Source organism: Anolis carolinensis, chromosome 4 (genome assembly GCF_035594765.1).
Source record: "Anolis carolinensis isolate JA03-04 chromosome 4, rAnoCar3.1.pri, whole genome shotgun sequence".
NCBI classification, from domain to species: Eukaryota; Metazoa; Chordata; class Lepidosauria; order Squamata; family Dactyloidae; genus Anolis; species Anolis carolinensis.
This window is the reverse complement of record NC_085844.1, coordinates 210423071-210438057: the sequence shown is the minus strand read 5'-3', so window position 1 is coordinate 210438057 and position 14987 is coordinate 210423071.

Genomic DNA, 14987 nt, shown 5'->3' with positions numbered 1-14987 from the left:
TTCGGCCCATCTCTCTAGTCTGTCAAGATCGTTTTGAATTCTGCTCCTGTCTTCTGGAGTGTTAGCTATCCCTCCGAGTTTGGTGTCATCTGCAAACTTGATGATCGTGCCTTCTAACCCTTCGTCTAAGTCGTTAATAAAGATGTTGAACAGAACCGGGCCCAGGACGGAGCCCTGCGGCACTCCACTTGTCACTTCTTTCCATGATGAAGACGACGCATTGGTGAGCACCCTTTGGGTTCGTTCGCTTAGCCAATTACAGATCCACCTAACCGTAGTTTTGTCTAGCCCACATTTTACTAGTTTGTTTGCCAGAAGGTCGTGGGGGACTTTGTCGAAGGCCTTACTGAAATCTAGATATGCTACATCCACGGCATTCCCTGTATCGACCCAACTCGTAACTCTATCGAAAAAAGAGATCAGATTAGTCTGGCATGACTTGTTTTTGGTAAATCCGTGTTGACTATTAGCAATGACCGCATTTGTTTCTAAGTGTTTGCAGACCACTTCCTTAATGATCTTTTCCAGAATCTTGCCTGGTATTGATGTGAGGCTGACCGGACGGTAATTGTTTGGGTCGTTCTTTTTTCCCTTCTTGAAGATAGGGACCACATTCGCCCTCCTCCAATCTGCTGGGACTTCTCCTGTTCTCCAAGAACTCTCGAAGATGATTGCCAGTGGTTCTGAAATAACTTCCGCTAGTTCCTTCAATACTCTTGGATGTAGCTGATCTGGCCCTGGGGACTTGAATTCGTTTAGAGTGGCCAGGTGTTCCTGGACAACTTGTTTCCCTATTTGGGGTTGGATTTCCCCCAATCCTTCGTCCATTCCATGTTGCTGAGGTTGAAGATGGCTTTCTTTTTGTGAGAAGACCGAGGCAAAGAAGGCATTAAGCAGTTCTGCCTTTTCCCTATCCCCTGTCACCATCACCCCATCTACTCCTTGCAGTGGCCCTATCGCCTCCTTTTTCTTCCTTTTTCTACCAACATAAGCAAAAAAACCTTTTTTGTTGTTTTTTATGTCCCTGGCAAGCCTGAGCTCATTTTGCGCTTTAGCCTTGCGAACCTTTTCCCTACAGGAGTTGGCTATACGTTTGAATTCTTCTTTGGTGATTTCTCCCCTTTTCCACTTCTTGTGCATGTCACTTTTGAGCTTTAGCTCAGTTAGAAGTTCTTTGGACATCCATTCTGGCTTCTTTGCACTTGTCTTATTTTTCTTCTTTGTTGGCACTGTTTGCATTTGCGCCTTGAGTATTTCACTTTTGAAAAACTCCCATCCATCCTTAACTCCCTTGTTTTTTAATATCGGCGTCCATGGAATGCCGCTCAGTAATTCCTTCATTTTTTGGAAGTCAGCTCTCTTAAAGTCCAGAATGCGTGTTTGACTTGTCTTAGTTTCAGCATTCCTTTGTATTGCAAACTGCAGGAGCACATGGTCACTTGCCCCTAAGGATCCAACCACTTCAACTGTATTGATCAGGTCTTCCACATTTGTTAAGATTAGATCAAGAGTTGCTGATCCCCTTGTTGCCTCTTCTACCTTCTGGACCATAAAATTATCTGCAAGGCAAGTGAGGAATTTGTTGGACTTTGTACTCTTGGCTGAGTTTGTTTTCCAGCAGATATCGGGATAATTGAAATCGCCCATGACTACTATATCTCTTCTTTGTGCCTGTTTGGTCAGCTGTTGACAGAAGGCTTCATCAAGTCCTTCATCCTGACTCGGAGGTCTGTAGTAGACACCCACGACAAGATCTTTTTGAGTCCCGGTTCCCTTGATTCTTATCCAGATGCTTTCAAGCTGGTTTCCCGGATTACAGTCTTGCATTTCTTCTGCAACGTAACTGTTTTTGACATATAAAGCTACTCCCCCTCCTCTCCCCTTTGTTCTATTTCTGTGAAAGAGGTTATAGCCCTCAATGGTTAAATTCCAGTGATGGGAGTCATCCCACCAGGTTTCAGTGATGCCTATGACATCGTATGTGTGGTGCTGTGCTAGGAGTTGGAGTTCGTCTTGCTTATTTCCCATGCTCTGAGCATTAGTGTAAAGACATGTAAGCCCCTGTGACCTCCCCTCGAACTGTTTATTTGGGATTATTGTGCTCTCTGTACTTGGTCCTTGCTGTGTTTGTGCAGCCCTCCGTTTAGCCTTACGGCGGTTCCCTGTGGTCGTGGGTAATATAGTGTTCGCCAGGCTGTTGTTCCCCTCCCCCAGTGGATTTAGTTTAAAGTGCGCCTGATGAGGTTTGTGAGTCTGTGTGCAAAAAGATGTTTTCCTACTTGTGTGAGATGCACCCCATCGCTTGCCAGTAGTCCATCCTCTTGGAAGAGTAGACCATGGTCAAGGAAGCCAAAATGCTCCTCTTGACACCATTTTCTGAGCCAGTTATTGACCTGTACTATTTTTCCGGCCCTTGTAGAGCCATGTCCTACAACGGGGAGGAGGGATGAAAAGATCACATGTACATTATACAGTTTTAGCTTTGTTCCCAGAGCTCGAAAATCATTTGTGATCTTTTGAAAAGTATGCCTAGCGGTGTCATTGGTACCTACATGAATCAACATAAGGTGGGGAGGGTGATGGGGCTTTAGGAGCCTGCTGAGCCTCTGAGTGATATGGTGTATTTTTGCCCCCGGGAGGCAGCATGTTTCTCGAGCCATCCCATCCGGTCTGGAAATGATGGCTTCCGTTCCTCTAAGGAGGGAGTCACCTACTACCAAGACCTGTTTCCTTTGAGGATTGACAGGGTCCCTTTTGTGCAAGACAGTGTGTATGTCCCCTGAAGAGTGTTCCTGTTGAAGTGAATCATGTAGGTGTAAAGTGTTGTCCTCCTCCTCAACATCCCCAGTGCATTCATCAATGACAATCCATTGAGATACATCCGAGAGCCCATTACTCTCCCAAGGATGTTCCTGTTGCTCCTGGTCTATGATTGGGGATGGAGCATTTGCATGATTACATAAGTGTGACTGTGGTGATGCACTGTCCCTGTCAGGGCTATCCCCTGCGCATTGATCCAGGATGGTCCACTGAGTGGTATCTAAGAAACTGTGGTCCTCCACAAGATGTGTTTCCTGATTGTATGTTAATGATGTAAGAATTTCAAATCTGTTGTGTAAATGCAGCTGAGCAGAGGAGTTCTGTGGAGGCTGCCTGGTCCTGCGTCTCCTTCTATGGGTGACCTCCTTCCAAGCCTGAGGGTTGTCTACCTTTGAGTTGATCTCCCCATAAGGTTCCTGATCATGGTCTTGGTGGTGTTGGTGTGATGCAGGCTGCTGATCTACAGCAGCGTGTTGTGCAGTGTCCAAGAAGAGCTCGAGTGCCTGAATGTCCTTAAGGGTCTTAATACGGTGCTCGAGCTGTTGGATCCTCTGCTCCATCAGAGTCATCTGTTTGCATTTGGAGCAGATGTAGTTGCCTAGTTTTTGTGTGAAAAAGCGGAACATGCCACAGCTGGTGGATGTGATGGGAATGTTTTGCTTTTGTTGCATCTCTTGGTGAGCGTGGTGGCCAAGTGGGATCTTTGTACAGTTAAGTAATATGCACGCACTTTATGTGCAGCCAAATCCTACCTGAAGCCAGGGAGCAAAAATGTCCTCCTGCTTCCTCTGCTTCTGCGAGAACCAACTGCCCTTCTGGGATCAGGCTCTGGCAGAAACTCACACTGGCAAATAAAGCTTTCCCAGAAACTCAATTAACAGGGGACAATGCCTGCTGTCAATCAACTTAAGTACCTGGCTCTCTTTCAACACAACAGTCACACAACAGTTAGACTTTGACCACAGGAGCCAAGCCCAAACTCAGTTTAAAATTTTAGCCAAATCTTAGCCAAATCCTACCTGAAGCCAGGGAGCAAAAATGTCCTCCTGCTTCCTCTGCTTCTGCGAGAACCAACTGCCCTTCTGGGATCAGGCTCTGGCAGAAACTCACACTGGCAAATAAAGCTTTCCCAGAAACTCAATTAACAGGGGACAATGCCTGCTGTCAATCAACTTAAGTACCTGGCTCTCTTTCAACACAACAGTCACACAACAGTTAGACTTTGACCACAGGAGCCAAGCCCAAACTCAGTTTAAAATTTTAGCCAAATCTTAGCCAAATCCTACCTGAAGCCAGGGAGCAAAAATGTCCTCCTGCTTCCTCTGCTTCTGCGAGAACCAACTGCCCTTCTGGGATCAGGCTCTGGCAGAAACTCACACTGGCAAATAAAGCTTTCCCAGAAACTCAATTAACAGGGGACAATGCCTGCTGTCAATCAACTTAAGTACCTGGCTCTCTTTCAACACAACAGTCACACAACAGTTAGACTTTGACCACAGGAGCCAAGCCCAAACTCAGTTTAAAATTTTAGCCAAATCTTAGCCAAATCCTACCTGAAGCCAGGGAGCAAAAATGTCCTCCTGCTTCCTCTGCTTCTGCGAGAACCAACTGCCCTTCTGGGATCAGGCTCTGGCAGAAACTCACACTGGCAAATAAAGCTTTCCCAGAAACTCAATTAACAGGGGACAATGCCTGCTGTCAATCAACTTAAGTACCTGGCTCTCTTTCAACACAACAGTCACACAACAGTTAGACTTTGACCACAGGAGCCAAGCCCAAACTCAGTTTAAAATTTTAGCCAAATCTTAGCCAAATCCTACCTGAAGCCAGGGAGCAAAAATGTCCTCCTGCTTCCTCTGCTTCTGCGAGAACCAACTGCCCTTCTGGGATCAGGCTCTGGCAGAAACTCACACTGGCAAATAAAGCTTTCCCAGAAACTCAATTAACAGGGGACAATGCCTGCTGTCAATCAACTTAAGTACCTGGCTCTCTTTCAACACAACAGTCACACAACAGTTAGACTTTGACCACAGGAGCCAAGCCCAAACTCAGTTTAAAATTTTAGCCAAATCTTAGCCAAATCCTACCTGAAGCCAGGGAGCAAAAATGTCCTCCTGCTTCCTCTGCTTCTGCGAGAACCAACTGCCCTTCTGGGATCAGGCTCTGGCAGAAACTCACACTGGCAAATAAAGCTTTCCCAGAAACTCAATTAACAGGGGACAATGCCTGCTGTCAATCAACTTAAGTACCTGGCTCTCTTTCAACACAACAGTCACACAACAGTTAGACTTTGACCACAGGAGCCAAGCCCAAACTCAGTTTAAAATTTTAGCCAAATCTTAGCCAAATCCTACCTGAAGCCAGGGAGCAAAAATGTCCTCCTGCTTCCTCTGCTTCTGCGAGAACCAACTGCCCTTCTGGGATCAGGCTCTGGCAGAAACTCACACTGGCAAATAAAGCTTTCCCAGAAACTCAATTAACAGGGGACAATGCCTGCTGTCAATCAACTTAAGTACCTGGCTCTCTTTCAACACAACAGTCACACAACAGTTAGACTTTGACCACAGGAGCCAAGCCCAAACTCAGTTTAAAATTTTAGCCAAATCCTACCTGAAGCCAGGGAGCAAAAATGTCCTCCTGCTTCCTCTGCTTCTGCGAGAACCAACTGCCCTTCTGGGATCAGGCTCTGGCAGAAACTCACACTGGCAAATAAAGCTTTCCCAGAAACTCAATTAACAGGGGACAATGCCTGCTGTCAATCAACTTAAGTACCTGGCTCTCTTTCAACACAACAGTCACACAACAGTTAGACTTTGACCACAGGAGCCAAGCCCAAACTCAGTTTAAAATTTTAGCCAAATCTTAGCCAAATCCTACCTGAAGCCAGGGAGCAAAAATGTCCTCCTGCTTCCTCTGCTTCTGCGAGAACCAACTGCCCTTCTGGGATCAGGCTCTGGCAGAAACTCACACTGGCAAATAAAGCTTTCCCAGAAACTCAATTAACAGGGGACAATGCCTGCTGTCAATCAACTTAAGTACCTGGCTCTCTTTCAACACAACAGTCACACAACAGTTAGACTTTGACCACAGGAGCCAAGCCCAAACTCAGTTTAAAATTTTAGCCAAATCTTAGCCAAATCCTACCTGAAGCCAGGGAGCAAAAATGTCCTCCTGCTTCCTCTGCTTCTGCGAGAACCAACTGCCCTTCTGGGATCAGGCTCTGGCAGAAACTCACACTGGCAAATAAAGCTTTCCCAGAAACTCAATTAACAGGGGACAATGCCTGCTGTCAATCAACTTAAGTACCTGGCTCTCTTTCAACACAACAGTCACACAACAGTTAGACTTTGACCACAGGAGCCAAGCCCAAACTCAGTTTAAAATTTTAGCCAAATCTTAGCCAAATCCTACCTGAAGCCAGGGAGCAAAAATGTCCTCCTGCTTCCTCTGCTTCTGCGAGAACCAACTGCCCTTCTGGGATCAGGCTCTGGCAGAAACTCACACTGGCAAATAAAGCTTTCCCAGAAACTCAATTAACAGGGGACAATGCCTGCTGTCAATCAACTTAAGTACCTGGCTCTCTTTCAACACAACAGTCACACAACAGTTAGACTTTGACCACAGGAGCCAAGCCCAAACTCAGTTTAAAATTTTAGCCAAATCTTAGCCAAATCCTACCTGAAGCCAGGGAGCAAAAATGTCCTCCTGCTTCCTCTGCTTCTGCGAGAACCAACTGCCCTTCTGGGATCAGGCTCTGGCAGAAACTCACACTGGCAAATAAAGCTTTCCCAGAAACTCAATTAACAGGGGACAATGCCTGCTGTCAATCAACTTAAGTACCTGGCTCTCTTTCAACACAACAGTCACACAACAGTTAGACTTTGACCACAGGAGCCAAGCCCAAACTCAGTTTAAAATTTTAGCCAAATCTTAGCCAAATCCTACCTGAAGCCAGGGAGCAAAAATGTCCTCCTGCTTCCTCTGCTTCTGCGAGAACCAACTGCCCTTCTGGGATCAGGCTCTGGCAGAAACTCACACTGGCAAATAAAGCTTTCCCAGAAACTCAATTAACAGGGGACAATGCCTGCTGTCAATCAACTTAAGTACCTGGCTCTCTTTCAACACAACAGTCACACAACAGTTAGACTTTGACCACAGGAGCCAAGCCCAAACTCAGTTTAAAATTTTAGCCAAATCTTAGCCAAATCCTACCTGAAGCCAGGGAGCAAAAATGTCCTCCTGCTTCCTCTGCTTCTGCGAGAACCAACTGCCCTTCTGGGATCAGGCTCTGGCAGAAACTCACACTGGCAAATAAAGCTTTCCCAGAAACTCAATTAACAGGGGACAATGCCTGCTGTCAATCAACTTAAGTACCTGGCTCTCTTTCAACACAACAGTCACACAACAGTTAGACTTTGACCACAGGAGCCAAGCCCAAACTCAGTTTAAAATTTTAGCCAAATCTTAGCCAAATCCTACCTGAAGCCAGGGAGCAAAAATGTCCTCCTGCTTCCTCTGCTTCTGCGAGAACCAACTGCCCTTCTGGGATCAGGCTCTGGCAGAAACTCACACTGGCAAATAAAGCTTTCCCAGAAACTCAATTAACAGGGGACAATGCCTGCTGTCAATCAACTTAAGTACCTGGCTCTCTTTCAACACAACAGTCACACAACAGTTAGACTTTGACCACAGGAGCCAAGCCCAAACTCAGTTTAAAATTTTAGCCAAATCCTACCTGAAGCCAGGGAGCAAAAATGTCCTCCTGCTTCCTCTGCTTCTGCGAGAACCAACTGCCCTTCTGGGATCAGGCTCTGGCAGAAACTCACACTGGCAAATAAAGCTTTCCCAGAAACTCAATTAACAGGGGACAATGCCTGCTGTCAATCAACTTAAGTACCTGGCTCTCTTTCAACACAACAGTCACACAACAGTTAGACTTTGACCACAGGAGCCAAGCCCAAACTCAGTTTAAAATTTTAGCCAAATCTTAGCCAAATCCTACCTGAAGCCAGGGAGCAAAAATGTCCTCCTGCTTCCTCTGCTTCTGCGAGAACCAACTGCCCTTCTGGGATCAGGCTCTGGCAGAAACTCACACTGGCAAATAAAGCTTTCCCAGAAACTCAATTAACAGGGGACAATGCCTGCTGTCAATCAACTTAAGTACCTGGCTCTCTTTCAACACAACAGTCACACAACAGTTAGACTTTGACCACAGGAGCCAAGCCCAAACTCAGTTTAAAATTTTAGCCAAATCTTAGCCAAATCCTACCTGAAGCCAGGGAGCAAAAATGTCCTCCTGCTTCCTCTGCTTCTGCGAGAACCAACTGCCCTTCTGGGATCAGGCTCTGGCAGAAACTCACACTGGCAAATAAAGCTTTCCCAGAAACTCAATTAACAGGGGACAATGCCTGCTGTCAATCAACTTAAGTACCTGGCTCTCTTTCAACACAACAGTCACACAACAGTTAGACTTTGACCACAGGAGCCAAGCCCAAACTCAGTTTAAAATTTTAGCCAAATCTTAGCCAAATCCTACCTGAAGCCAGGGAGCAAAAATGTCCTCCTGCTTCCTCTGCTTCTGCGAGAACCAACTGCCCTTCTGGGATCAGGCTCTGGCAGAAACTCACACTGGCAAATAAAGCTTTCCCAGAAACTCAATTAACAGGGGACAATGCCTGCTGTCAATCAACTTAAGTACCTGGCTCTCTTTCAACACAACAGTCACACAACAGTTAGACTTTGACCACAGGAGCCAAGCCCAAACTCAGTTTAAAATTTTAGCCAAATCTTAGCCAAATCCTACCTGAAGCCAGGGAGCAAAAATGTCCTCCTGCTTCCTCTGCTTCTGCGAGAACCAACTGCCCTTCTGGGATCAGGCTCTGGCAGAAACTCACACTGGCAAATAAAGCTTTCCCAGAAACTCAATTAACAGGGGACAATGCCTGCTGTCAATCAACTTAAGTACCTGGCTCTCTTTCAACACAACAGTCACACAACAGTTAGACTTTGACCACAGGAGCCAAGCCCAAACTCAGTTTAAAATTTTAGCCAAATCTTAGCCAAATCCTACCTGAAGCCAGGGAGCAAAAATGTCCTCCTGCTTCCTCTGCTTCTGCGAGAACCAACTGCCCTTCTGGGATCAGGCTCTGGCAGAAACTCACACTGGCAAATAAAGCTTTCCCAGAAACTCAATTAACAGGGGACAATGCCTGCTGTCAATCAACTTAAGTACCTGGCTCTCTTTCAACACAACAGTCACACAACAGTTAGACTTTGACCACAGGAGCCAAGCCCAAACTCAGTTTAAAATTTTAGCCAAATCTTAGCCAAATCCTACCTGAAGCCAGGGAGCAAAAATGTCCTCCTGCTTCCTCTGCTTCTGCGAGAACCAACTGCCCTTCTGGGATCAGGCTCTGGCAGAAACTCACACTGGCAAATAAAGCTTTCCCAGAAACTCAATTAACAGGGGACAATGCCTGCTGTCAATCAACTTAAGTACCTGGCTCTCTTTCAACACAACAGTCACACAACAGTTAGACTTTGACCACAGGAGCCAAGCCCAAACTCAGTTTAAAATTTTAGCCAAATCTTAGCCAAATCCTACCTGAAGCCAGGGAGCAAAAATGTCCTCCTGCTTCCTCTGCTTCTGCGAGAACCAACTGCCCTTCTGGGATCAGGCTCTGGCAGAAACTCACACTGGCAAATAAAGCTTTCCCAGAAACTCAATTAACAGGGGACAATGCCTGCTGTCAATCAACTTAAGTACCTGGCTCTCTTTCAACACAACAGTCACACAACAGTTAGACTTTGACCACAGGAGCCAAGCCCAAACTCAGTTTAAAATTTTAGCCAAATCTTAGCCAAATCCTACCTGAAGCCAGGGAGCAAAAATGTCCTCCTGCTTCCTCTGCTTCTGCGAGAACCAACTGCCCTTCTGGGATCAGGCTCTGGCAGAAACTCACACTGGCAAATAAAGCTTTCCCAGAAACTCAATTAACAGGGGACAATGCCTGCTGTCAATCAACTTAAGTACCTGGCTCTCTTTCAACACAACAGTCACACAACAGTTAGACTTTGACCACAGGAGCCAAGCCCAAACTCAGTTTAAAATTTTAGCCAAATCTTAGCCAAATCCTACCTGAAGCCAGGGAGCAAAAATGTCCTCCTGCTTCCTCTGCTTCTGCGAGAACCAACTGCCCTTCTGGGATCAGGCTCTGGCAGAAACTCACACTGGCAAATAAAGCTTTCCCAGAAACTCAATTAACAGGGGACAATGCCTGCTGTCAATCAACTTAAGTACCTGGCTCTCTTTCAACACAACAGTCACACAACAGTTAGACTTTGACCACAGGAGCCAAGCCCAAACTCAGTTTAAAATTTTAGCCAAATCTTAGCCAAATCCTACCTGAAGCCAGGGAGCAAAAATGTCCTCCTGCTTCCTCTGCTTCTGCGAGAACCAACTGCCCTTCTGGGATCAGGCTCTGGCAGAAACTCACACTGGCAAATAAAGCTTTCCCAGAAACTCAATTAACAGGGGACAATGCCTGCTGTCAATCAACTTAAGTACCTGGCTCTCTTTCAACACAACAGTCACACAACAGTTAGACTTTGACCACAGGAGCCAAGCCCAAACTCAGTTTAAAATTTTAGCCAAATCTTAGCCAAATCCTACCTGAAGCCAGGGAGCAAAAATGTCCTCCTGCTTCCTCTGCTTCTGCGAGAACCAACTGCCCTTCTGGGATCAGGCTCTGGCAGAAACTCACACTGGCAAATAAAGCTTTCCCAGAAACTCAATTAACAGGGGACAATGCCTGCTGTCAATCAACTTAAGTACCTGGCTCTCTTTCAACACAACAGTCACACAACAGTTAGACTTTGACCACAGGAGCCAAGCCCAAACTCAGTTTAAAATTTTAGCCAAATCTTAGCCAAATCCTACCTGAAGCCAGGGAGCAAAAATGTCCTCCTGCTTCCTCTGCTTCTGCGAGAACCAACTGCCCTTCTGGGATCAGGCTCTGGCAGAAACTCACACTGGCAAATAAAGCTTTCCCAGAAACTCAATTAACAGGGGACAATGCCTGCTGTCAATCAACTTAAGTACCTGGCTCTCTTTCAACACAACAGTCACACAACAGTTAGACTTTGACCACAGGAGCCAAGCCCAAACTCAGTTTAAAATTTTAGCCAAATCTTAGCCAAATCCTACCTGAAGCCAGGGAGCAAAAATGTCCTCCTGCTTCCTCTGCTTCTGCGAGAACCAACTGCCCTTCTGGGATCAGGCTCTGGCAGAAACTCACACTGGCAAATAAAGCTTTCCCAGAAACTCAATTAACAGGGGACAATGCCTGCTGTCAATCAACTTAAGTACCTGGCTCTCTTTCAACACAACAGTCACACAACAGTTAGACTTTGACCACAGGAGCCAAGCCCAAACTCAGTTTAAAATTTTAGCCAAATCTTAGCCAAATCCTACCTGAAGCCAGGGAGCAAAAATGTCCTCCTGCTTCCTCTGCTTCTGCGAGAACCAACTGCCCTTCTGGGATCAGGCTCTGGCAGAAACTCACACTGGCAAATAAAGCTTTCCCAGAAACTCAATTAACAGGGGACAATGCCTGCTGTCAATCAACTTAAGTACCTGGCTCTCTTTCAACACAACAGTCACACAACAGTTAGACTTTGACCACAGGAGCCAAGCCCAAACTCAGTTTAAAATTTTAGCCAAATCTTAGCCAAATCCTACCTGAAGCCAGGGAGCAAAAATGTCCTCCTGCTTCCTCTGCTTCTGCGAGAACCAACTGCCCTTCTGGGATCAGGCTCTGGCAGAAACTCACACTGGCAAATAAAGCTTTCCCAGAAACTCAATTAACAGGGGACAATGCCTGCTGTCAATCAACTTAAGTACCTGGCTCTCTTTCAACACAACAGTCACACAACAGTTAGACTTTGACCACAGGAGCCAAGCCCAAACTCAGTTTAAAATTTTAGCCAAATCTTAGCCAAATCCTACCTGAAGCCAGGGAGCAAAAATGTCCTCCTGCTTCCTCTGCTTCTGCGAGAACCAACTGCCCTTCTGGGATCAGGCTCTGGCAGAAACTCACACTGGCAAATAAAGCTTTCCCAGAAACTCAATTAACAGGGGACAATGCCTGCTGTCAATCAACTTAAGTACCTGGCTCTCTTTCAACACAACAGTCACACAACAGTTAGACTTTGACCACAGGAGCCAAGCCCAAACTCAGTTTAAAATTTTAGCCAAATCTTAGCCAAATCCTACCTGAAGCCAGGGAGCAAAAATGTCCTCCTGCTTCCTCTGCTTCTGCGAGAACCAACTGCCCTTCTGGGATCAGGCTCTGGCAGAAACTCACACTGGCAAATAAAGCTTTCCCAGAAACTCAATTAACAGGGGACAATGCCTGCTGTCAATCAACTTAAGTACCTGGCTCTCTTTCAACACAACAGTCACACAACAGTTAGACTTTGACCACAGGAGCCAAGCCCAAACTCAGTTTAAAATTTTAGCCAAATCTTAGCCAAATCCTACCTGAAGCCAGGGAGCAAAAATGTCCTCCTGCTTCCTCTGCTTCTGCGAGAACCAACTGCCCTTCTGGGATCAGGCTCTGGCAGAAACTCACACTGGCAAATAAAGCTTTCCCAGAAACTCAATTAACAGGGGACAATGCCTGCTGTCAATCAACTTAAGTACCTGGCTCTCTTTCAACACAACAGTCACACAACAGTTAGACTTTGACCACAGGAGCCAAGCCCAAACTCAGTTTAAAATTTTAGCCAAATCTTAGCCAAATCCTACCTGAAGCCAGGGAGCAAAAATGTCCTCCTGCTTCCTCTGCTTCTGCGAGAACCAACTGCCCTTCTGGGATCAGGCTCTGGCAGAAACTCACACTGGCAAATAAAGCTTTCCCAGAAACTCAATTAACAGGGGACAATGCCTGCTGTCAATCAACTTAAGTACCTGGCTCTCTTTCAACACAACAGTCACACAACAGTTAGACTTTGACCACAGGAGCCAAGCCCAAACTCAGTTTAAAATTTTAGCCAAATCTTAGCCAAATCCTACCTGAAGCCAGGGAGCAAAAATGTCCTCCTGCTTCCTCTGCTTCTGCGAGAACCAACTGCCCTTCTGGGATCAGGCTCTGGCAGAAACTCACACTGGCAAATAAAGCTTTCCCAGAAACTCAATTAACAGGGGACAATGCCTGCTGTCAATCAACTTAAGTACCTGGCTCTCTCTCAACACAACAGTCACACAACAGTTAGACTTTGACCACAGGAGCCAAGCCCAAACTCAGTTTAAAATTTTAGCCAAATCTTAGCCAAATCCTACCTGAAGCCAGGGAGCAAAAATGTCCTCCTGCTTCCTCTGCTTCTGCGAGAACCAACTGCCCTTCTGGGATCAGGCTCTGGCAGAAACTCACACTGGCAAATAAAGCTTTCCCAGAAACTCAATTAACAGGGGACAATGCCTGCTGTCAATCAACTTAAGTACCTGGCTCTCTTTCAACACAACAGTCACACAACAGTTAGACTTTGACCACAGGAGCCAAGCCCAAACTCAGTTTAAAATTTTAGCCAAATCTTAGCCAAATCCTACCTGAAGCCAGGGAGCAAAAATGTCCTCCTGCTTCCTCTGCTTCTGCGAGAACCAACTGCCCTTCTGGGATCAGGCTCTGGCAGAAACTCACACTGGCAAATAAAGCTTTCCCAGAAACTCAATTAACAGGGGACAATGCCTGCTGTCAATCAACTTAAGTACCTGGCTCTCTTTCAACACAACAGTCACACAACAGTTAGACTTTGACCACAGGAGCCAAGCCCAAACTCAGTTTAAAATTTTAGCCAAATCTTAGCCAAATCCTACCTGAAGCCAGGGAGCAAAAATGTCCTCCTGCTTCCTCTGCTTCTGCGAGAACCAACTGCCCTTCTGGGATCAGGCTCTGGCAGAAACTCACACTGGCAAATAAAGCTTTCCCAGAAACTCAATTAACAGGGGACAATGCCTGCTGTCAATCAACTTAAGTACCTGGCTCTCTTTCAACACAACAGTCACACAACAGTTAGACTTTGACCACAGGAGCCAAGCCCAAACTCAGTTTAAAATTTTAGCCAAATCTTAGCCAAATCCTACCTGAAGCCAGGGAGCAAAAATGTCCTCCTGCTTCCTCTGCTTCTGCGAGAACCAACTGCCCTTCTGGGATCAGGCTCTGGCAGAAACTCACACTGGCAAATAAAGCTTTCCCAGAAACTCAATTAACAGGGGACAATGCCTGCTGTCAATCAACTTAAGTACCTGGCTCTCTTTCAACACAACAGTCACACAACAGTTAGACTTTGACCACAGGAGCCAAGCCCAAACTCAGTTTAAAATTTTAGCCAAATCTTAGCCAAATCCTACCTGAAGCCAGGGAGCAAAAATGTCCTCCTGCTTCCTCTGCTTCTGCGAGAACCAACTGCCCTTCTGGGATCAGGCTCTGGCAGAAACTCACACTGGCAAATAAAGCTTTCCCAGAAACTCAATTAACAGGGGACAATGCCTGCTGTCAATCAACTTAAGTACCTGGCTCTCTTTCAACACAACAGTCACACAACAGTTAGACTTTGACCACAGGAGCCAAGCCCAAACTCAGTTTAAAATTTTAGCCAAATCTTAGCCAAATCCTACCTGAAGCCAGGGAGCAAAAATGTCCTCCTGCTTCCTCTGCTTCTGCGAGAACCAACTGCCCTTCTGGGATCAGGCTCTGGCAGAAACTCACACTGGCAAATAAAGCTTTCCCAGAAACTCAATTAACAGGGGACAATGCCTGCTGTCAATCAACTTAAGTACCTGGCTCTCTTTCAACACAACAGTCACACAACAGTTAGACTTTGACCACAGGAGCCAAGCCCAAACTCAGTTTAAAATTTTAGCCAAATCTTAGCCAAATCCTACCTGAAGCCAGGGAGCAAAAATGTCCTCCTGCTTCCTCTGCTTCTGCGAGAACCAACTGCCCTTCTGGGATCAGGCTCTGGCAGAAACTCACACTGGCAAATAAAGCTTTCCCAGAAACTCAATTAACAGGGGACAATGCCTGCTGTCAATCAACTTAAGTACCTGGCTCTCTTTCAACACAACAGTCACACAACAGTTAGACTTTGACCACAGGAGCCAAGCC